This window comes from Alligator mississippiensis, chromosome 6 (assembly GCF_030867095.1).
Source record: "Alligator mississippiensis isolate rAllMis1 chromosome 6, rAllMis1, whole genome shotgun sequence".
Taxonomy (NCBI): Eukaryota; Metazoa; Chordata; order Crocodylia; family Alligatoridae; genus Alligator; species Alligator mississippiensis.
The window spans coordinates 14,892,867-14,915,761 of NC_081829.1; positions in this window are offsets into that span (position 1 = coordinate 14,892,867).

The following is a 22,895-nucleotide window of genomic DNA, read 5'->3' on the forward strand; positions in this document are numbered from 1 at the left end:
TGGTGGTTTGCTGCTGTTTAATTTATTAGTTTCCTCAGAAAACCTCATTTACTGAAACCTCAATTTGGTTTTGCTCATTGACTTGTCCCCAGAGAGGAGTGGATCTGAGAGGAGGGAATCTCCCTAACACCTTTTACAGTGAGGATCGATGCAAAGAATGCATTTACTTTCTCAGCCGTGGCCCTGTCATCTTTTAGAGCCCTTATATTCTGCTCATTAAAGGCCCAAGTGACACCCTGGCAGGTTTTTGGCTTCTAATATACTTAAACAAATGTTTACTGTTACTTTTGGTCTCTATCAAGCTTCTCCTCAAACCCTTTCTTAGCTTGTCTTATTAATGTTATATTTGATTTGCCAGAATGTATGCTCTTTTTTATTTTCCCCATTAGGATTTGACTTACATTCTTTGAGAGAAGCCTTTTCTACTTCTTGCCTCTGCAACTCTGCTATTAAACCATGCTGACTTTCTTTTGGTCCACTTTCCATTTTTTTTTTGATTTGTGGTATGCATTTGATTTTTCCCTCCAGTACAGTGTTCTTAAGCCATTCCCATGTTGCTAGCAAACTCTTCACCTCCTTAGGGCCCCTTTTAACTTCTAACTAGCATCCTCATTTTGGTGCAGTCTTTATTTTTAAAGTGAAAGGCTACTGTGGTAGATTTTCTTCTTGTCTTTCCTGCTATATGGATGTCAAACCCAACTGCATTGTGGTCACGATTGCAGAGCAGCTCAGTAACACTTACCCTTTGCACCAAATTCTGTGTACTACTTAGGACTAGGTCAGGAATGGCCTTTTGTCTTGTAGGTTCCAGAACTAATGCTCCAGGAAGCAATCTTTTATAATGTCAAGAAACGTGGTCTTTCCATTCAGGCCTAATGTTAGATTGACCCAGTCAATATGTAGATAGTTGAAGTCCCCCATTACTACTGTGTTTTCTGCTGGTGCAGCCTCTCTCAGCTCCTTAGCATGTTGATCTTGTTGATGTCATCCTGGCCTGGGGGTCAATAGGCATAGTTCCCAAGGCACAGTTTCGGTTTTGGGGATTTTTTTTCTATTGAGACCCAGAATTTCTATCCACAGAGAAATGGCATTTCTCTTATCGGTTAAAATTTTACCCAGTATGATTCAATGTTGTCTCTGATGTAAAATGCCACTCCCCCACCGATACGACCTATTCTATCATCCCAGTATAATTTATATCCTGGTATTACATCATCCCATTGATTTTCCTCATTCCACCATGTTTCAGATGCCTGTTATGTCAATATCATTATTTACTGGTAAGCATTCAAGTTCCCCTCCCTTTGATCTTAGACTTCTAGCATTAGTATAGAAGCACATGTACTTTTTATTGTTGCCTAGTTGGCTACTTTTCTGTGGCCTTTTAGTCATTAAAGGTATTTGTTTGTGCTGGTCTTCTCTGTGTTAGACCTGAGCACTCCCTCCCTGTTTCTTATCCCCATTGTTAATAGTTTCACCCCTGTAGGGTGTGTCAATCTGAACTGTGTGTTGTTTCACGCTCGTTGGCATTCCCCCCATTTTCAGTTTAAAAGGTGCTCTACCATCTTTTTAATGCTACATGCTAGAAGTTTGGTGCCATTTTGACTTAGGTGGAGACCAACCCTCCTTTACAGGATCCTCCTGTTTCAAAAGGTCCCCCAATTCCTAATAAACCCTTGCTCCTTACACCATTGTCTCAGCCACACACTGAGACTCTGTAACTTTGCCTGTCTACCTGGCCCTGTGCACGGCACTGGAAGCATTTCTGAAAATGCTACCATGATGGAGGTCCTGAACTTCAACTTCCTGCCTAGCAGCCTAAATTTAGCTTCCAGGACTGCTCTGCTACCCTTGCCATGTCATTGATACCCACATGGACCACGACCGCTAGCTCCTCAACAGCCCTCCCTAGCAGCCTAGCTACACATTTTGTGAGGTTAACTGCACTCACCAATTTCTGAAAGTTGAATCAGAAAGATGAGTCCCATCTGGCAGCTCACTTGAAAAGGGAAAATACATTACAATAACTATTTCCTATAGAGATCCTATTCACAATGGAGTATCTGCTCTGGTCAACAGTCCTGCTTCCGTATGGGTGGATATGAACCATGAATATTAGACAAGGAACTAAAGGTGTTTCAACATTTTATCATGCAAGTGCTTTCCCATGTTGGGGCCCTGCCTGTTTCATTGCTACCTCAATAGCACGGGGAGGAGGAAAGCAAGTACCGGCAGGCAGCTTCTTTGTACTTCATTCCTTGGGCTATTTCAAGTTCAGCCTCTGCTAGGGTTGGGCAAACAATTTACTTCCTAGAATTGCCTAAATCCAGAGATGTACCCTCTCTCTCAGAAATGCTGCAGGGGAGAAGGTAAATGGTGAGGATCCTTCAGCAGCTTTGGCACAGGCTGCTCCCCATGCATCGAAGAGGGTCACAAAGGGAAACAAAATGCCAGCCCAGTGAAAGAAGTGTACAAAGTGTAGCCTATGCTGGTATAGTCTGTGCTTGGGTAGGCATGTGGGAGCTGAGTATCAGGAGTGAGGTGCCTTGCCATGAGGATCTGTATGTCTGGATGAAGATACATTGGCAAGAGAAGTAAACAGGGCACCAGTTGATAATTTATGTCTCTCTAATGTATCAGTTCATTGCTTTGATAATCACTACAATGTCCTCATGCACCCAGTGAAGAGATACAGTTATATAAATGAACTCTTCTAATTGGCTGCACCTGTTCCAGACCGTCCCACCTTTCCTACGCTTCACTGAAGTGGATTTAAATTTGGTACATAAAAGCCTGTGGGAATAGGAAAGTGTTTCTTTCATCTTTATTTGTCTCTTGCTTCGTTGTGGTGATGCATAGGTATTAAGGAGCTACTGTTGTCTGGTCCAATGTGAGACAAGTTATTAAAAGGGTTGAAAAAGGAGGGAGAGTAAATAATTAGGGACCCAAATCAAGGAGGCAGGTGACCGATTTCACGGGCAGATCTTGGGGCTGGCTGCCACGTTCACAAGCTTATCACCCCTCCTCCCCCCCACACACACATACATACACACCTCTGATTTGTTGAGGGGCCCTGCTGGCCCTGTAAATCTAAACTTATCTAACAAAGTGTGAGAAAGAGGCCTAAACACACCAACACCAACAGGTTTGGACTCGGGTGCTGGAAAAGACTGAGCTGTCAAGTGTGAGGAAGCAAAGGTATGTGACTCATGGGGTTTCCTTCTTAACATTCACAGCCTAGCGACAAACGCTGAAGTCACTGAATTGAGTTTAATATTTGTGTGAGACACTGGTACACCCGAATTCAGAGGCAAATGATCCCCAGGTGGGATATTGGTAAAGCCCCATTGAACACCCAGCACCTCCCATGGTGCCTGGTAAGGGAGAGATTTTCAAAATTGCCCATCAAGCGCCATGTCTGTCTGTCTGTCTTAGATACACCCCCTTCCCTTTCCTATGGCATCTGAACATCTCACAGTCTTTAATGCACATATTGTATCAAGCTTTATTTATTTATGGAATCTGGCCATGGTTGTAAATGCTGATCCCTCCTTAAAATTCATGTGGATGGAGATGATGCAAAAAAACCCCAACAAATCAGATTCCACTGAAACACAAGTTCCCTTGACTCCACAGAAACCATCACTGTTTGTTCTCCTCAAATGTGGCTCCTAGCACACTTATGTGGGTTGATGACCTCATGGTTCCCAAAAAGCAATCAGACACTGAGGTTGCACTCTTACTTCCCACTATTTGTATATTTTTCCATTGCTGACTGTTGTGCCATGAACCCTTGGGTGGAGAACTCATTCATATGACATGACTTGTGTATTAGTCAACATAGACTCTTTCCGGAAATGTCTTTTTTGCCTGACATTTTTAGTATTCATTTGAAAATCTATTTGCATATAGCCTACCCTCCCATAGCTCAGAAATGTATAAGGGAAACCATAGAAGGAGTTCCTGCAAAGTACCCCAATTCTGGGGGAGGTTGCTAGCTGCTGACACAGCAAAATTTAAATAGGAAGCTTCATCACCAATGACTACTGCTGTGGTTGAAACTGAAACTGGGCTCATCATTCAGATGAGAGTTAACTGTGATTTGAAGTGCCCCTTCACCCAAAACTGTGGAACCAAATAGTTCAGCCAGCCTAGTAGTAGCCATTATTTTTTTCTTCTGCGATAACCTCAGAAAGAGCCTATTAAAATCAGTAAAAGGACTCCCATGGGCTTTAGTCATGGTCTAAAGGTATCACTGCCACCATAGTCAGATTCCTCTTAGGAAGATAGGACTGGAAGGGACCTGCTAGGTCACCAGGTCCACTCCTATAATCTTGCAGTCTCCCTCAAAACTTCTCACTCCAGCAAGAAGCTAGCTAACTGATTATATGCAGGGCCTGTTGCAGACAGTGACTTCAGTAAAGTTACAGCAGAAAGATTTTGATCCAGAAGTTTGATCCATAAGTAAGGGCTGGAATCTCAGCTTGTGCCATAAACTGAGTCCCTCCTAGGCCCCTCACCTTTACTACCTACATGTCTGGGTGGAGGAAGGGGTTAGGGAGATTTGCCTCCTACCTCTGTCCTGGCCATTCCTGCCGTGTTCCAGCTACGGCTGCAGGGAGCAGCTGCATAGGGAGCTGGGCTTGGCCAGGGACGGCTGTGGAAGTGAGTGAGTTCCTGCTTCCTGAGCCTGCTCCTGAGTTTGCAGGGAATGCTAAGGTGGACTGGGCAAAGAAGCAGAGCCTGCCCATTGCTGCCTCTGTTGCCAACTAAGCCCAACTCTGAGGTAGCCCAGCTGGAGCAGGACAGAAGTGACTCTGGAGCTCCCCCTGCTGCTTGGTCAACCGGGGACAGCAGCAGCAGTAGGCAGGGGATGGGGGAATGGAAGGGGTTGGTTGGTGCTGCTGAGCACAAAGGGGAAAGGAGGCAGTGCTGAAAGCGGAGAGGGGAAATTTCTTACTTGCTTTGAGGGCTTAAAGTCCTGTCTGCTGCTTCTGTGGGGTGGTCAAAAAGTGGGTGTAAGCATGCCATTGCATATGCCCCTATTTGTCTTTGGATAAGTCACAGACAGATCAAAGCTTACCTTGCACATGCTTTCGCTTAGGAATTGCAAGGCCTACAATTAAGGTGCCTGCTACCAGGGCTGTTTATAGATACTATATTAGACAGTCATTGGTTTAAAAAAGGGAATAATCCTGATAGCAACAAAGAACAGAACACCGGATTTGCCCCTTCCAGGAGACTGACTTCCTCATTGGGCTACAGTGGTATGTTTTTTCTTGCTTGCTTTTCTCTTTCCAGCCCAATGAAACTTGACTGTCAAATAGCCCAAACTCACAGAAGGTGCCTATCCAGCCTATTCTGTAGTGTGGCAGGTCAGGCCCTCTTCTGTGAGGAGGAAGCTATGGATTCAGTCTTCTCAGTCCCACTTTGGGTTGTGTCTGACTTGTAGTATTAGGTACTTCAGTGATACAGTTCCTCTAACCACTATTCTTTTGGTTCCTTGGTGCTTTAAAGATCCTAGGCTGAGCAGGCAGAACAGGGAATATTCTTGGTGCCTTTGTGAAGGTGAAAGAATGCCGAAGGTGGTATGGTGTGGGAGGGATGGGAAAAAGGCCTTTTTCTTTTCCCGTAAACATCGCCCAAGGGGATGTGATTTACTGGAAGGAATGGCAGAATGGCTTGTACACCCTGTTTCAGAGGGAAGTCTCCCTTTCTAGGCTGCTGTGCTGTTCAGGTAAGTCTTTGTGCAATGGAGCACAACAGAACTCCAGGCACCTTAGGGGACTTGCCTCCAGCGATGCACAGTGCATTCCAAACCCAAGCCAAGTCCCAGAGCCTTGAATCTCTTTCACTCATACCATTATACCTCCACTTGCACCAGTGGAACTACGCTACATTACACCAACGAAGTAGGAGAGGCAGGTCTGGTTACGTATCTGCTGAGACAATGCATTGCTGTTCCAGGGTGCAGAAGACACAGAGGAAGGCTCCTGTTGGTGTCATGCCCACCTAGTGAGAGGTTGGATGGTGCATGCACATGATATCTCTCATCTGCTAAAAGAGAGCAGATTCAGCTCTTCAAAGTGCTTATGCTGGCCAGGGAAGGGTCATGGCCTGAAAACGAGCAGGTGCAAAAAGCAGTTTCTGTACCTTACACAACAGTATCCATGGCAGCTATTTTTGACCTCCTCCTTACTCCTCCTATCCCTCCCCCCCCCTCTCAACTTTGACATATTTGTTGTATCCACATATGACATCCCTTGGAGAAGTCCTACTAGAGGGGCTGAGGTCTGACTGCAACATCAAGTGCTTTCTCCTGATGAGAACAAAATAGGAGGGCAGCATCCACCTTCTCCACAGGTGTGAAACTCTTGGGGTGCAGCCTCTGAAACAGGACTTGAATCCGAATCCAGAGGCAGAGCACATCCAGAGCCAGACAACCTGTCCTGAATGTGTGGGCTGGGGATGACACCCCCAACTCCCAACCGGGCCTCAAGCTTACAAGTCAGTGTAGTTCTCTCCGGCTTCTTATGTGATTTGCAGGACTGATCCCACTTCTTTTGGGCCTGATTCAGAGGAGATGTACATGGTTGATGATTGACATGCTGCCTGAAGAGTGCTGGTATGCACAATTTGTGCACCAGTTTGGAAGCTAGGGAAGTTATTTAAAGGGCCAGATGGGACAAGGCCCTTCTTTGGTTTTGGGTTGGCTACTTCTCTTGCTACAATCCCAGGAAGGTAGGAAATATGTGAAAGCGGTGCTCCTGTCTGCTAGACATGTTATCAGAGTGGAAAAATAGGGCACTTTCAGGGGCACCTCTGCGCTTCTCGTGCCTTAAAGAAAGGCAGGACTGAGCAGTTGCCAGGCTGCTGCATGGGAATAAACACTAACAAGGCCCACGCTGACAACCTTGTTGCTCTCCCTCACTGTGGGATTTGATGTTCCAGGGCTCATTTGCTATGAAATCTTGCTAGTTCCTCTTCATCCCCTTCATTTTGTCCTTGTTTCAGTGCCACCAAGGAGGTGACCCTGCTGGGTCTAACAGTCTACCATGCTGTCTGATTACCTGCAAGGGAGCCAGGAGCTGGCAGGTTGCAGGGAGTAACTGCATAACAGCACCTGGCTTTATTCATTCCTTTCCCATTCCCCGGCAATGTATCATTTCTAGGATTTAACACAATGGAATGTGCTGTGGCTGATTGCAACATATAGGATTTTTTTTTTCCAGCTACTGCCTGCTCTCTTCATATAGCTGTCGCATCACAGGAAGCTTCAGTCTGCTGCAAAGAACGGGAGAAGAGACAGAAAGTGACAGGGGGAGAGGGTATCCACTGGAAGAACACTTAATAAAGCAGTCTGGGGTTTTGAGCTCTCTGGATCTCTCCCTTTCTTGTGGGCCTGCCCTTCTTGGGGTGGGAGTACATTGCAGAGCTACTAGGACCATGGACACCCATGCCTCTTAGAGTTATTATTTGAGGATCCCTAAAGACTTAGGTAGACATTAAGTCTCATTCAGCTCCTGGTATCCAGTCTATGAGCTGCTTTTGTACCCCTAGCACCAGGGGATCCATGTGCAGGACTGGGACTCCTAGGGTGCTTGTACATGTGACAAAAATTGCCCATTTTGGCGGTTTAATTGTGCCATGCTTTACACACATTGGTTGGTTTTTTTGAGCTTTAGATGAGTTTGTTACACTGCAAATTAAACCACATCCCCATGTAATGTAGTTTGCAATGTAGCTACTTGTAACATTGCAGTCTTTAATCTGACAGTTTGCTCCTCTGGCTACAGAAGAGGTGGGATGAAGACAGAAGCAGTAGGGGGCCCAATCTTTTTCTTCTTTTTTTTCTTCAAAGCCTACCTGCCTCTTCTGTGGCCAGGGGGTGAGCTGCCAGCAGGCCGAGTGGCCCCTGAGCTGAAGGGGGGGAGCGGGGGCTGGTCCTTCCCTCTGTGGTGGTGGCACCCCATGGGGCTGCACCAAGAGGCTGCTAGCAGGCCAGGGGTTGCCCCAGCTCAGAGGCAGCACTCAGCTTGATCCAGCTGTTCCCCATACTCAATCTGGGGCAGCCCCTGGGCCACTAGTAGCCCACCTGGGTGGCACTGGGGGGTACCACTACCACAGAGGGAAGGACTAGGCCCGCCAGCAGCTCAGGGGCTGCTCAGCCTGCTGGCAGCTCACACCCTGGCCAGAGCAGGGGCGGGCAGGCTCTGTGGAGAAAAAAAAAAGATTGGGACCCTTGCCTCAACAGTGATGGAAGCCTCTACATTGAAACAGCATGTTTTTAATTGTCATTATGAAAAACCCACTATTTCAATTTAGGGGACTAAACCACCATCATGTGTACAAGAGCCCCTAGATGCTACTACAATTCAAGTAACTGAAAGTACTTACAACTATACTCACTCTCTTTGCATCTGCTAGTATGGGACACATACCTTTTTGTATTGGAAGCTGAAACTCTGGTCCTTCATGGAAGTCCAGGAGCTGGGGGCCCTCAGGTGAACCAGGACAGCCTACGTAGGAATCAAGCATGCAGAGAGTATGAGTTCTGTGACATAGTTACTGACTGCTTTCCTTAGTCAGGGCTGCACAGCCCATTAATGAGTGCATGAATCCCAGAAATTCCCCCGTGTGCAGCTCAGCTTGAGCTCTGCATAGCTCTGTCTATCAGCCCTTCTGGTTGGGCAGGTTGACTCATATGTTAAACATAACAGATTGTAATGCAGAAGGTAGTGCAAGGCATCCTTACATCCATTCACTCCCTCCCCAGGCAAGACGGCAGCAGCTGCCCAGAGCAACAGAAGCAATGCAGGAGGCCTTGCTAAAACTCACTTTGTCTCCCCATGACAGGGTCTGCCTCCAGAGGATGGCCATTACATCCCATGGCAGCCACTCCAACCCTGTCCTACACCCTCTAGTCTCTCAAGACACCTCCCTATGCTTGCCTGCCATGCTTTCACATTCAGCTAATGGATATGGGAAGCTGCCCTCAGAGAGCAGAGCAAGCCTAGGGGGCTCCACGGGCACCCGTATTCTGGCCCCAATCCCTGCCTAACCAAGGCGTTTCCATCTCTGCTCTAGGCCCATCAGCCCTGCCTCTCTCAGGTTTGGGGGCATCAGTCATGCAGCTGGTATTAATCATGGCCCTACTGGCTTTAATCATGTCCTCCTGTGCTGTGATGCCCTGCCTGTGCACCCCTGCCTGGAGCATGCAGGAAACAGGTTGCGGCTCTGCCCTGGCTCCGGGGCAAGCTGCCTCATCCCAAGTTCCCAGCGGCTCTGGAGCAGCCCCCTGTGATGCTCTGTTGTGCACGGTGCTGGGGCAGCTGAGGCTGATCTCCATGGCAACCCCATCCTGAGCTTTCCCATGCAGGTGTGCTGGGGTCTCCGTGGAGAGTGGCCTAAGCCATGCGGGCAGGGGCAGCTGGGAAATAGAGTCTACAGCCAACCAGATCCAGTCCACAGGCTGGTTTATAGGACCTTTTCTCCTCCCACTTCTGGTCACCTGACTTGGCCCTTCTGTTAGCAGCCCAGGTTGCTACTTACTGCATCAGCAATCTCATCTACTCCTGCCTGCAGACTCAGCCCCATGGCCCTTTTTAGGCTCTTTGGCTGTGCTGTTCTTTGCAGCTAGACTCCCTGCAAACTCCTTTTGCTCTGTTGGTTTTTTCTTGCTGTATTGGGATTGCTCATTTACCTAATTATGAGCAGCCTGCACCTTGCAGTGTATTCCCTGTAAACTGCACTCCCTCAGGCTGCCTCTGGCCACTGCTCTTCCTTCCAGTAGTAGAGGTCAGGGTCCCCTGCTACATTCTCTGTCCCCTGCACATCCTGGAGGTTTGGGACATAGCTCCCTGCCGCTGTAGTAGGGTTGCCAACTCTAAATCTATTCTGGGAGGTTTCATCACATGATGTATTGACATTAATGACTGATCTACTGTACTGTACTCAGGAAGGCAAATGTACGTTGCTAATACATTTTAAAGCCCCACTGGACTACTGTATAAATTTGGTTCAACATTTAATATTTATTTTAATGAATGCCCTATCATTTATCTCCTGGGTGACTCTCAGCAGTCTCATGGAGATTATTTCTACTTCCTGGAGACCCTAGGGCAATTGTGGAGGCTTGGCAACGCTACGGTATATGTATGTCCCAGGAGCATTCAATGCACAGGCAGGGGGAAATAGTGTGGCAAGTGAATGGGATGGTAGAGAGAATAAAGGGTGGTCATTGTTCCCTCCCCTCAATGATGTAGCCCCTCTGGCTTCTTTCTCCAACCTGAGATTTTACTATATGTAGGTTCAGGACTGCTGCTGAGAGCATAGGTTTTATTGGAAGGTCTGTGTATGGAGAAAAAGGTAACAGGCCTGGTGTGGGGAAGAGTCCTGCTCTTACATGGCTAAATCTAAATCTATCTTCCCACATCTGAGAAGCCCTTACATAACTATAACTTGCATTTTTGGCACACATGAAGAGTTAGGATTCCATGCCATGCTCATCCCACACTTCTCTTCTGAGCATGGTCTGGCTGTATAGTGCCAAGGGGAGTAGAATCACCCAGCATACATGTAGAGGCTAGGTAAAATCCCCAAACTGCAATTGTAGAAAAAGTACTACTGGTAGGTCTTTGACAGATGAAAAGGAAGGTGAAAAGAAGACCTAGGTTCTATGCCCCCCTCACTTACAAGATGTGTGAGCCTATATTCCTGCCTCGTACCAAAATGCTCTATTTATCAGGCAATGAACTAGCTTAAACCCTCATATTGAAGCTGTTCTAGTGTGCAGGTAGATTGAAAAAATAAATAGGGCTAGGAGAAAGAGAGAAGACTGTGTTTTCTAACCTGGGTCCCTGTTGTCAGTAGAGTGCAAATGATCTTATAGTTGTTTGTTCAAGATGCAGTATGTCACCTCTGAAGGGTTGGAGAAAGGCTTCAGTTTCAATGCCTAGATAAAGGCCTGAGGGTTGGAGAACTTCACTGAGATGCAAGGTTAAACCTTTCTGGAGGAGTGGGTCTCCTGATCTTTGGACAAGTGGCCCTATCCACCAAGTGATTGGACCAAAAGACCTGAGGTCCCTCCTCATGTCCAGAAGGGCAATCGTATCCTGCCACAGGCGGAACTAGAATTTAAACTGTACATTAGTACCACAAATTGTTGTTATATGACTACATAAGTGCCATTTAGGCAAATGAAAGTGAACTAGGATCTAGCCCACTGGATCAGGGACATTGCTTAGATTTAACAGCAAGCTAGATTTATTGATTCAGACTGAACTTTTAGTAACCTTCACTGGCCAGGGATGGGATGCAGTGACTCAGAAGAAGTTCTCTCCCTGCCTAATCCCAGGCAATGGCTCAGGTTGGTTGTCTAATTAAGAAACTGGCTTATCAAATGTTATAAACTAAAGCAGGACTGGTTGAATATGTTTGGATGAAAGACCACGTAAGGAATACTGCAATACTGTTGGAAATAGTGATTCAGTAGAAAGTGATTTTTCCTCTGAATTGTTGAAGGGCTGGTTGTCTGTTAGATATTATTAAGGATACAAGAGCATGCTATCCCAAAGTGATGGAAAGACTGGCAGCATAATAGGAGATTTGCTTAGCTAAATAATGAGCTCTTCAAAAACTTGAAATTTAAAAAGTAATCTTATAAAATGTCATAAGCTTGATTATTATATGGATAACTATATGTGTATGGATAACTATATGTTTATGGTTAGGGATAAAATTAGGAAGGCCAAGACACAAATTGAGATAGAGCTAGCAATGGACAAAAAAGGAAGAACAAAGCATTCAATAGGTATCTTAGATGTAAGAGGAAAACCAAGGAAAATGTAGGTACCTTATTGCATGAGAAAGGCAAAGAAAATAATGGAAGCTGTAGAGAAAGACAAAGTGTTTAATGACTTTCTTACTGCAGTCTTCACAAAAATGCACTACTAGATGAACTGCTGAGTTAACAAGGACAGGGGGTACATACTCAGCCTAGAGCAGGGAAAGAACAGATTGGAGATCATTTAGATAAGATGAATGTTTTCAAATCAGCAGGCCCTGGTGAGAGTCCTTCTAGAGTGCTCAAGATATTGGATGAAATGTTTGTAGAACCATTACCTATTATCTTGAAGAAAAAAGGATGAAATTCAATAAGAAAAAGGGCAAAGTATTATATTTTGCAGTGTGGAATCTTCTTCACTGGAAGCTTTCAAATGTAGGTTAAAGCAACATGTGCCTGGGATGGTTTAGGCAAGCATCATCTTGCACTGTGGAGGGCTTATGCACCAAAGTGCAATTGTATTCCATCCTGTTTAAGTCCACAATAATCCATTATCCATCTGCTTTTGTAACACATTGTCATTTGACCATTCACACTGAATCACAAAGCAGCAACAAATCAGAGGAGGACTCACTCAACTTCTGCATTGACTTTTTCAGAGACGTCAGCAGGGTGGAATAGAATCACACTTATGGGTGCCTGTACATGTGTATGTACATGTGAAGGGCCCCTGCACATACATACATACATGCCAACATGTGTATTCAGTGCCCCCCATTTGCCCGGGAACTGGCTGAGGCAGCATGCTCCAGGACCATGGTTGTCATGGATTGTCAAGGGTGACTTCAATTACCCGGACATCTCGTGGGAGGATCGCTCAGCTAAATCTGAGCAGTCGCAAAGCTTCCTCTCGTGCATGGATGACCTCTACCTGACTCAAGAAGTCTATGGGCCAACGAGAGGCAAAGCGCTGCTCGACCTGGTACTGGCTACTGGGGATGACCTAGTAGGCGAGCTAGTGGTCGATGGGAAGCTGGGTGACAGCTACCACGAGCTGATCACCTTCACCATCCACCGAAAAGCTGGCAAGTCAGTCAGCAACATGCAAATCCTTGACTTCAGGAAAGCCAACTTTGACAAGCTCAGGAGGCTTGTCAGTGAGGCCCTAAGTGACCATGACCACGGGGAGAGGGGAGTTCAAGAAGAGTGGTTGCTCCTCAAGGGAGCGATCCTCAATGCACAAACTAAGTCTATTCCATCTCGGAGGAAAGGCAGCAAGAGGGCACAGCAGCCCCCCTGGCTCTCCAGGGACCTAGCAGACCTCCTGAGGCTAAAAAGAAAGGCCTACAAAGAATGGAGTATGGGAGTCACCTCCAAGGAGGATTATTCTTCACTGGTCCAGTCCTGTAGGGAGCATACCAGGAAAGCCAAGGCTGCAACCGAACTCCAACTAGCTTTGAGCATCAAGGACAATAAAAAGTCCTTTTTCAGATATGTGGGGAGCCGGAGGAAAAGCAGGGGCAACGTTGGACCCCTGCTGAACCAGATGGGGCAACTGACAACTGACGCCCAGGAAAAAGCCAACCTATTAAATAGGTACTTTGCGTCGGTCTTTCATCAATCCCATGGGATGCTCATGCCCACTACGGGACAGGGAAGTCCAGGTGAGGGTGATCCCCTGCCCTCCATTGATGCTGACTTTGTGAAGGAACATCTTGAGAAGCTGGATACTTTCAAGTCAGCCGGCCCTGACAATCTTCACCCCAGGGTATTCAAGGAGCTGGCGAGCATCATAGCCCAGCCTCTAGCATGGATCTTTGAAAACTCTTGGCGCTCTGGTGTAGTGCCCGAAGACTGGAAGAAGGCCAATGTGGTGCCTATCTTCAAGAAAAGGAGGAAAATGGATCCGGCTAACTATAGGCCCATTAGCCTGACTTCTATCCCGGGGAAGATCTTAGAAAAGTTTATTAAAGAGGCCATCCTTAATGGACTGGCTGACGCCAACATCTTAAGGGATAGCCAGCATGGGTTTGTTGCGGGTAGGTCTTGCTTGACCAATCTCATTTCCTTCTACGACCAGGTGTCCTATCACCTGGACAAGGGAGAAGAGATTGATGTCATATATCTTGACTTCAAAAAAGCCTTCGATCTGATATCCCATGATCACCTCTTGGAGAAACTGGCCAATTGTCACCTTGGGTCCTCCACGATCCACTGGCTGGAAAATTAGCTCCATGGTCAGACCCAGAGGGTAGTAATTGATGGAAGTCACTCATCGTGGTGTCCTGTGACCAGTGGGGTCCCCCAAGGCTCTGTCCTTGGACCCATACTGTTCAACATCTTCATTAATGATGTGGACACTGGAGTCAGAAGGGGACTGACCAAGTTTGCCGATGACACCAAACTTTGGGGAAAAGCATCCACACCAGAAGACAGGTGGGTGATCCAGGCTGACCTGGACAGGCTCAGCAAGTGGGCGGACGAGAATCTGATGGTGTTCAACGCCGATAAATGCAAGGTTCTCCACCTTGGGAAGAAAAACCCGCAGCATCCTTATAGGCTCAGCAGTGCTATGTTGGTTAGCACTGTGGAAGAAAGAGACTTGGGGGTCATCATTGACCACAAGATGAACATGAGCCTGCAGTGCGATGCTGCAGCTAGTAAAGTGACCAAAACACTGGCTTGCATCCATAGATGCTTCTCAAGCAAATTCCAGGACGTCATTCTCCCCCTGTACTCGGCCTTAGTGAGGCCGCAGCTGGAGTACTGCATCCAGTTTTGGGCTCCACAATTCAAAAAGGATGTGGAGAAGCTTGACAGAGTCCAGAGAAGAGCCACGCGCATGATCAGAGGTCAGGGAAGCAGACCCTACGATGACAGGCTGAGAGCCCTGGGGCTCTTTAGCCTGAAAAAGCGCAGGCTCAGGGGTGATCTGATGGCCACCTATAAGTTTATCAGGGGTGACCACCAGTATCTGGGGGAACGTTTGTTCACCAGAGCGCCCCAAGGGATGACGACTAGGTCGAATGGTCATAAACTACTACAAGAACATTTCAGGCTGGACATAAGGAAGAATTTCTTTACTGTCCGAGCCCCCAAGGTCTGGAACAGCCTGCCACCAGAGGTGGTTCAAGCGCCTACATTGAACACCTTCAAGAGCAAACTGGATGCTTATCTTGCTGGGATCCTATGACCCCAGCTGACTTCCTGCCCTTTGGGCAGGGGGCTGGACTCGATGATCTTCCGAGGTCCCTTCCAGCCCTAATGTCTATGTCTATAAAATTTCAAAATGATGGTGGGCATGCTTTAACTAAAGCTTGTTTGACTTGATCAATTGAGTCTGCTCTGATGCGTTCTAATTAGAACAGGTCAGAGCAGGTGTCCTGCTTATGTACAGGTACCCTATATGCCTAAATCAACTTACACTTCTATTAGGTGGAAAAAAAGCTGGCCTTCAGTGATTCATGTACCCTTTTACTTGGTAAAACATAAAAGGCTTCTGTGCATGTAAAACTGAATTGGCTCTTTTTGAAGAGAATCATCTACAGAGATGCTGCACCTGCAGCTATTGTTCCATTCATGAGGACACGGGCTTCCTAGTGTCCCCTTCACAGACTCACACAAGTTTAGGGCTGGAAGGGACCTTGTGAGGTCAGCAGGTCCAGCCCCCTCGCTCTGGATAGGAAAGACTGCAGGGGTCAAATAACTCCAACAAGATGTGCATCCAGTCTCCTTTTGAAGATCTCCAGGGTAAGTGCATGCACCACCCCTCTTGGGAGCCTATTCCAAAGTCCGGTCATACAAACTGTAAACAAGCTTTTCCTTATATCCAGTCTGAAACCTTCTTCTAGGATTTTATGACCTTTGCTCCTGGTTTTCCCCTGGGACTCTTTGGTGAATACTTGTTCACCTGGCCTCTTATGTTCTCCCCTGATATATTTGTAAGCTGCCACCAAATCCCCCCAAAGTCTTCTCTTTTCTAGGCTGAACAGTCCCATATCTGTCAGCCTTTTCTCGTATGGCTTGCTCTTCAGGCTTCTAATCATACAAGTGGCTCTTCGCTGGACTCTTTCAAGCTTCTCCACATCCTTCTTGAAATGTGGTGACCAGAAGTGGGCTCAGTACTTCAGCTGCAGCCTCACCAACATAGAGTGGAAGAATAACTTCCTTAGTTTTGCTTCAGCCTTCCCTGCTTTGCGTCTCTCCCTGTGTTCTATGCTGGGTTTAATATTCAAGTTTGAAAATTATTATCAAACTGGTGGCGTTGGTATACAGGTGTAAAGAAATGAGCTGTGTTCTGGACAAATCCCATTTTCACATTCATAGGTTTTAAGCACATGAAAAACCATGGTGATTTGGATTAACAGAGCATTTGATGAAGTAAACTTGGGGTCATGAAAGGATCTCTCATTTAGTTACTCTATAAAGGTGCATACGTGCCCTGCCTTCTGACTATATAACACAGGCTATAGAATTTCGCTGATCATAACTTATGCTAAGGCTTTTGAAAGTTATCTAGCCTTGTACTTTAATATTTAAAGTGAGAAAGAATTCATTATAGTGCTAAGTTAGTTGTTTCAATAGTTAACTGACCTCACTAACACAAAATTGCATCTTCATGTCTAATTTATATTTATCTAGCTTCGGCTTCCAGCCTTTGGATCTCATTATGTTTTTTTGTACCCACTACCATTGGAAATCAGCTCCCCTCTGTAGCTACCAATACCATGTAGTGACCGTGTCACTTTATAATTAGTTGGGTCATGTCTGTATGTTCATTCTGCTTAGCTAGCTTTCTTTTCCTGTGACAAATTGAGAAATTTACTGTTAGCCTTAACTGGGTGTCGCTATACTGTGTTCTCTTTAAATACTGCTAAATCCATCTCCAGCTGCTGCTGTGTTTCACGGGTGACTAAAGTGCTTTATAATCAGTTAGTAAACTGTTCAGTGCTATTGGTATATCTGGAGGAGTGGCACTGTATACCGATGTCATTCATTATCTAATTCTATAGTTGGTAATGCTATTATTCCATATCTTACCACCTCATATCTTGCCACCTCCATGCATGCAACGAAAAAGAATTGCTGGTGCATTTTTTTTTTTTTTGAGGGGTGGGGTGGAAAGGGGGTTGCTGTTGGCTATTCTAGAGTGAGGCTGGCTTTTGTGTGTTTGATTTGGGTTGTTGGGGTTTTTTTCTGTGCAGAAGCACTCTTTTTCCCTGTAGAGCCCTACCACGGGTAATAACTCCCTTCAGCTTGTTGCAAATGTACAGAGTGAGTAACTGATTCCACTGGGAGCTACATCCAGCACACTTTATCTTAAAGTAATAGCATGGTGTCTATGGCAAAAGACCAGACTGGACTTTGTGATCAGAATTCCTGTTGTCTTCTGGAAAATATCCTTCTTATCTGACAGCTGGCATTATCTCAACTGTTGCACAACGAAGACAATTAATTACTATTAGTGCAGTAAAGGGTTGTAACTGAGATGCATGCTCCATTGACCCAGACATTACACCGGGGCAGGCGATTATTTTGGGCGGAGGGCCACTTACCCAGTTTTGGCAGGCTGTTGAGGGCTGCATGGGTAGCCCCACCCCTTGACAGGTGCCCTGCCCCCTGGTCACCATCTTGGGACCAATGTCCCAGGGCCAGCACCAGTGGGGCCCAGAGCGGGGCACAGGCTGGCAGGGGTCTGTGGAGCTGCGTGGGGCTGCACCAGCAGGGAGAGGGTGGAGCTGGCCCGGCTCCATAGAGCCCCTGCCGGTCGGGACCCCTGTACTCCTGCTGCCCTGCTCTGGGCCCCGCCGGCACTGGTCCCAGGACACCGGTACAGGCCTCGTGCTCCCGCTGGCTCCCCGCCCACTCACTTCCAGTACCCCCTGAGCCCCACGGTACAGGTGGGGGGCAGCGCACAGCCCTGACCTCCTGCTCTCTGGCAGGGAAGAAGCTGGTGCTGAGTGCAGGGAAAATGGCCCATCACCCACGCCACAGCCAGCACTCCCTGCTGCAGGCGCACACGGGGCTGTCTGGAGCAGGCACAGGCATCCCCACATGGGCTGCAAGTGGCCACAGCATGGGGCGCTGGCCACGGGGCGAGCGAGGGGCCCCTTTTCCCCATGCTCAGCACCAGCTTGTAACCCGGCCCCGCTGCCAGCCTGTCATTTTTGACAGGAACCAAGAGCAGAGAAATATTAATTTTATAATTTTTTAGGGGCCCCATGGGCCAGATTGAATGGCTTCATGGGCCAAATGCAGCCTGCGAGCCCCATTTTGCCCACCCCTGCATTACACACACACAAAACAAGTGACATTCCCTTCTCTGAAGAACTTGCAGTCTAAATAGACAAGAGGTAGGTGAAAATTCAAAGGCACGTTGAGGTAAATTAACTTGTCTAAGGTACAGATCTAGGAACAGAACCCAGCTATCCCGATGCCTAGACCAATGCTTTGCTTTGCTCCCTGGTCAATGCCTCCTTTTTGTCATGGGAGTGGAGAGAAAAGAATCTTCTTTCGACTTGTACTATGGTTCACATACCCATGTTTCATAAATAAGTCCCATTTTCTGTCAGAAGGAGCATTGTTTATGTTTGGGACTCTTTTGCCAATGGATGAAATGGAAATTGGAAGTGAAAGCACAGCATTAGGTTTAAAAATATGAATAAAGGTGTAGGACTTATTTGTTAACCATTTAACACAAGGATTGTCTCTGTGTCTCGGGCCTAGAATACTAGGTCTGCAATTTGACAGTACACCAGTCACTAACCAGTAAAAATTCAGGCTAAAATGCCTGTCTGTAAAGTCCATAAATAAATTTAAGCCCTCCATAAAAACAGTCCAGCTTTGGCTACTCCATGAAGATCCCTCTAAGCAAGAGATTAGTTTTTGGGAGCTTCACTGAAGCACAGACAGAGCAGAGCATTGCCATATGGTGCTCAAGGGGTAGCACAGCATCGTGCAGGATGCCTCCCTGTGGTTTGTGAACCCCTCCCACTCTGGAGACCTTCTGTTGGTGCCCTTTTCTGTCCATACTCCTGGGTTGCAGGTAGGCTTTTTGGGAAGTCACTGCTAGGATAGTAGGAAAAGGGCCAGCAGGGGTAAGGGGGTTGAGAGGTGTGAAATGGGAGGCTAACATGTTGCAGGGTGCAAATGAGGGTGTTAAGATATGGGGTGAGTAGTGCCCCCCTGTGGTGGGGGCAGCAGGGTATAAAACCATTGCTGCAGTTATATAGGGCTGCCAAACCCAGATTATTATTTTTATTACTGATAGCAAAAACTCTTGTCAGGAAAAAAAAGGTTGTAGTAAATCTTGGGTTGGCAATCGTTCATCAGACTGTCTTTGATCAGTCACTTGTCATATGTTGGGATGCTGCATAGAGACAAGCGCACTGATTCCCACTGATGGAGTGTACCCTTTGGGGGTTGTTCATGTCAAGTCAGATGGAAGTAGGCTGCCAGGGGAAGGGAACGTTAAGCATAACTCACTTATGGGACTTACCGGGGTTGAATTTCTCAAGCAAATAAAAGAAAGATGTAATGCGCCCCCCCCTCCCCCAGTATTTCAATACTTTTTTTATGTATCATACCATAGTATCATAGTGCTTAGGGTCAGAAGGGACCTAAACAGATCATCAGATCCAACCCCCTGCCAAAGGCAGGAACAGCTGCCAGGGTCATATCACCCCAACCAAACATCTGTCCAGCCTACTCTTGAAGACCCCCAAGGTAGGAGAGAGTAGTAATTCCAGAGCCTGGCAGCCCTAACTGTGAAGTAATGTCTCCTGATGTCCAGCCTGAACCTTCTCTCTAACAATTTATTTCCTGCAGTGGGTCCTGTAAATCCTAGAATGATCCACCTAGGCCAGAATAATGTTTTACGTAGTGTTCAATACTAGATATTTCAGGGAAAGAACCCAAATACCTCAGAAAGGAGTTATGGAATAACTGCAAATCATAATATGGAAGTGTCTTCATAATTCCAGACAGTGGTTGGCTTTAATTCTGATGTTTGAGGACTTATAGCAATATTTCTAATCTCCTTATAATTTTATATCTGTAAAGACATGGGCCAGCTAGAAACTCAACTACTTTAAATCAGTATAGCTCCATTGGGTTCTGGCCCTTACATTTGTTGCTCTGTTTTGTTTTTTCAAAAGGGATTTATTTGCATTGCAAAATTAACTGCATGGCATGTGGCAGGCCTGTGAAATGCGGTTTGGTGAATTTATGAGATCAACACAGGTTTGGCATAAATTGGCTTTTAATAAAAGTACACAGTGGGCATGTCTACATGAGATGCTACTGCACAGTGGTTACTGCACATTTATTTAATAGTTGTATAATCAAGTACTAAATAAATGCTCAGTAACCATAGTTACCACACAGTTGTGCTGGTGAACCCCTTTTTAGTGACGCTTTTAGTGATCAGTAGCCTAATAACAATGGGCAGTAGCATATTAGCACGGTTTGTGCTGCAATGCACTACTGTGTAGTATTATTTGGATACTGCATAGTTAACATCTCATGTAGGCTATATATATATATATGGCAAGCTTCACGGGAAGAAACCCATCACTCAGATATCTCTAAAAAGGTTCCAAGCTAACGGAAGTTCACAAGGTCTATACTGCGAGCAGAATGGGTGTCTCCAATTATATCCTTCGACTACCAGCAAGACTGAGCACCATTGTCCATGGATGGGGTTCTACTGAGGTGAGACTTTCTTTTATGCTAGTGATGCAAATACCTAATCATTGCCCGCCCCTGATTTTATCTAGTCTAGTATTTAAAGCCAAACAGTAAAGTTTTAACTGTTTCCCTTGAGCAAAATTCTAGACCAGTAGTTTTCAACTTTGTTAGACTCAACGGCCTCTTATTGGAGTCAAGACCCCCCTCAAAAAATGCCAACACTTAGCTTTGACTCATTTCTACACTATGGAAAAATAGCAGAGCAATTCTTCTGTTGTAAAGAACTTAGACCGCAACAGAACAGAATGTTTTTGACACGATGGATTCCTATTTGAAATCTTCGGGTTTATATTTTGAATTATGTGTGGATGTATCCACACCTAACAGAGCTAATAGTGAATGGCACCTGTGGCTCCCATAAGAATCTCACATCACCACACAACAGCCTGATTAAGAAACACTGTTCTAGACTAATATAACTCATACCCAAGAAGCTTATACGCTTTAGATTCTCCTAATTTTTATTTTTCTGTGTTGACCAGATACTTAAGATATACAGCTATGAAATAGTCACTCCTGTAGCTGTCACTGATCGAAATTAAACATATTTGGGATTGTAATTTTTCTTCAAAGATTAATCTCTTCCAGGATGGATTGATTTAAATCAAGGCAATTTAAATCAGCTTTTTAAATCACTGAGTAGAAAGAACCAATTTAAATAATTGATTTTAATCAAGTTTTGCACTTGTACTTCAGTTATTTTCAAAAGCAGGCTGCTTTCTCATTACTTGATATACCTATTAGAACAGATTTGCAACTATATGGATGCCCAAATGCAGTCAGCTATTTACAGTAGTTTTAGTAATTTTTTCTGCTACTTTGAAGTTACACTATCACCATACACATTTATTTAAACAACTGCCGTAAAAACATAATAATTTCAGTTTCTTATTAATTTAGCATTTTATCCTTTTAGAAAATGGGAAATGATACATTGTATTTTTACTAGGTGAATAGCTTTTTGTTCATGCCTTGTTTCAAGTAGCTGCATTAAAATGGGAGTATGTGATAACCCCAGTGGGTTCAATTGATGTTCTGATACAGTACATGACACTATATGACTGTTACACCGGCATTTTTATAGTTGGGAAGGGCTGTAAATCCAAAATTTACCTATCAATATTTCACAGGACTGATGCACTTGGGATCTTCTCCAGTGCTGCTGTTCTTCTACTTTTGACCATGGGGCGAGAAGGCAGCATGGAGCAGTGCTGACTGGACATGCACAGCATACAAGGACTCAAGTTGTTCCTTTAGAAAACCCTTCTTCAAGGCTGGCCTACTCACCACTGTGCTTCACATTTCTCTCCAGGGAAGTTCCTTTAGGATAAATCACAGTGGTTATGCCTGTTGTGCCCACCACATTACTATTGGGTTTGATATAAAATGACAATAGCAAGGAGGTAACAGCTTGACAGCAAAACCAGCTTGCTCCCATCACTAACGGTTGCTCATCCTCCATTTTCAGCTCCTACAATACATTTCTTGCCAGAATGTGCAAGTAGTCTGCTCTACTGTACCTTACTCCTTGAGCTCTTTCTCTGCCAGCAACTTGAGCTCCCCTTCCTCAAGCAGTAAATTTACCTTTTTGATAGTGCAGAGATTTTATAATACTGTTGAGATCAAAAGTTGTATACAGATCTGGAGCCTTAACAGTCCTGATCCCACCAGCCCTTTACTGCCCAGGAGGGTGAATTATATGGAGTAACACTGAGCTCTTGTAACACAGTCAGGTGAGTAGTCAAGGTTTAGGATTGTATCTGTTGTCACAGACCAGCTGAGCACTGTGAGTGTATCAATTCTATTGCAGGCCAACTGGGTGCTGCGAGAGTATAAGCCACTAGGCTGTTCAGTTTAGTTTCGAATCGAGGAGGCAAAGCTGGGCGTGAAGCAAAGGCAAATTTATTGTAGCTTACACACACAACAGTTAACAGTAAGATAAATGTGATAAGCAAATAATGCAGTATTAAAAAGCTAATAATAAATAATAACAGATAATAATAACAGATAGATGGATTAATTCTGTCACAGGCCAACTGGGCACTGCAAGGGTATTAGCCACTGGGCTGTTTAAAACAACAGATAGACAGACATGGGTTGGCAACTTATCGACAGTCCCTCGATGCCAGGTGCGTGCCAAGTGATTCCAGCGAAGTCAGGCATTTCCAACTGATGCTGTTAGAGGGATTACCGGGGAAGTTCCCTTGATCAGGATCCGATCCTCACTCACACCGGGAGTCCAGAGTCAAGGCTTGGAACAGCAATGACCGTTCTGTTCCCTCCTTCCTGCTGGTCACCTGACGCACGCACTTTTTATACCTAGTCTTATGCTAATCTGTTGGCTTTAGAGCCACTTACAATC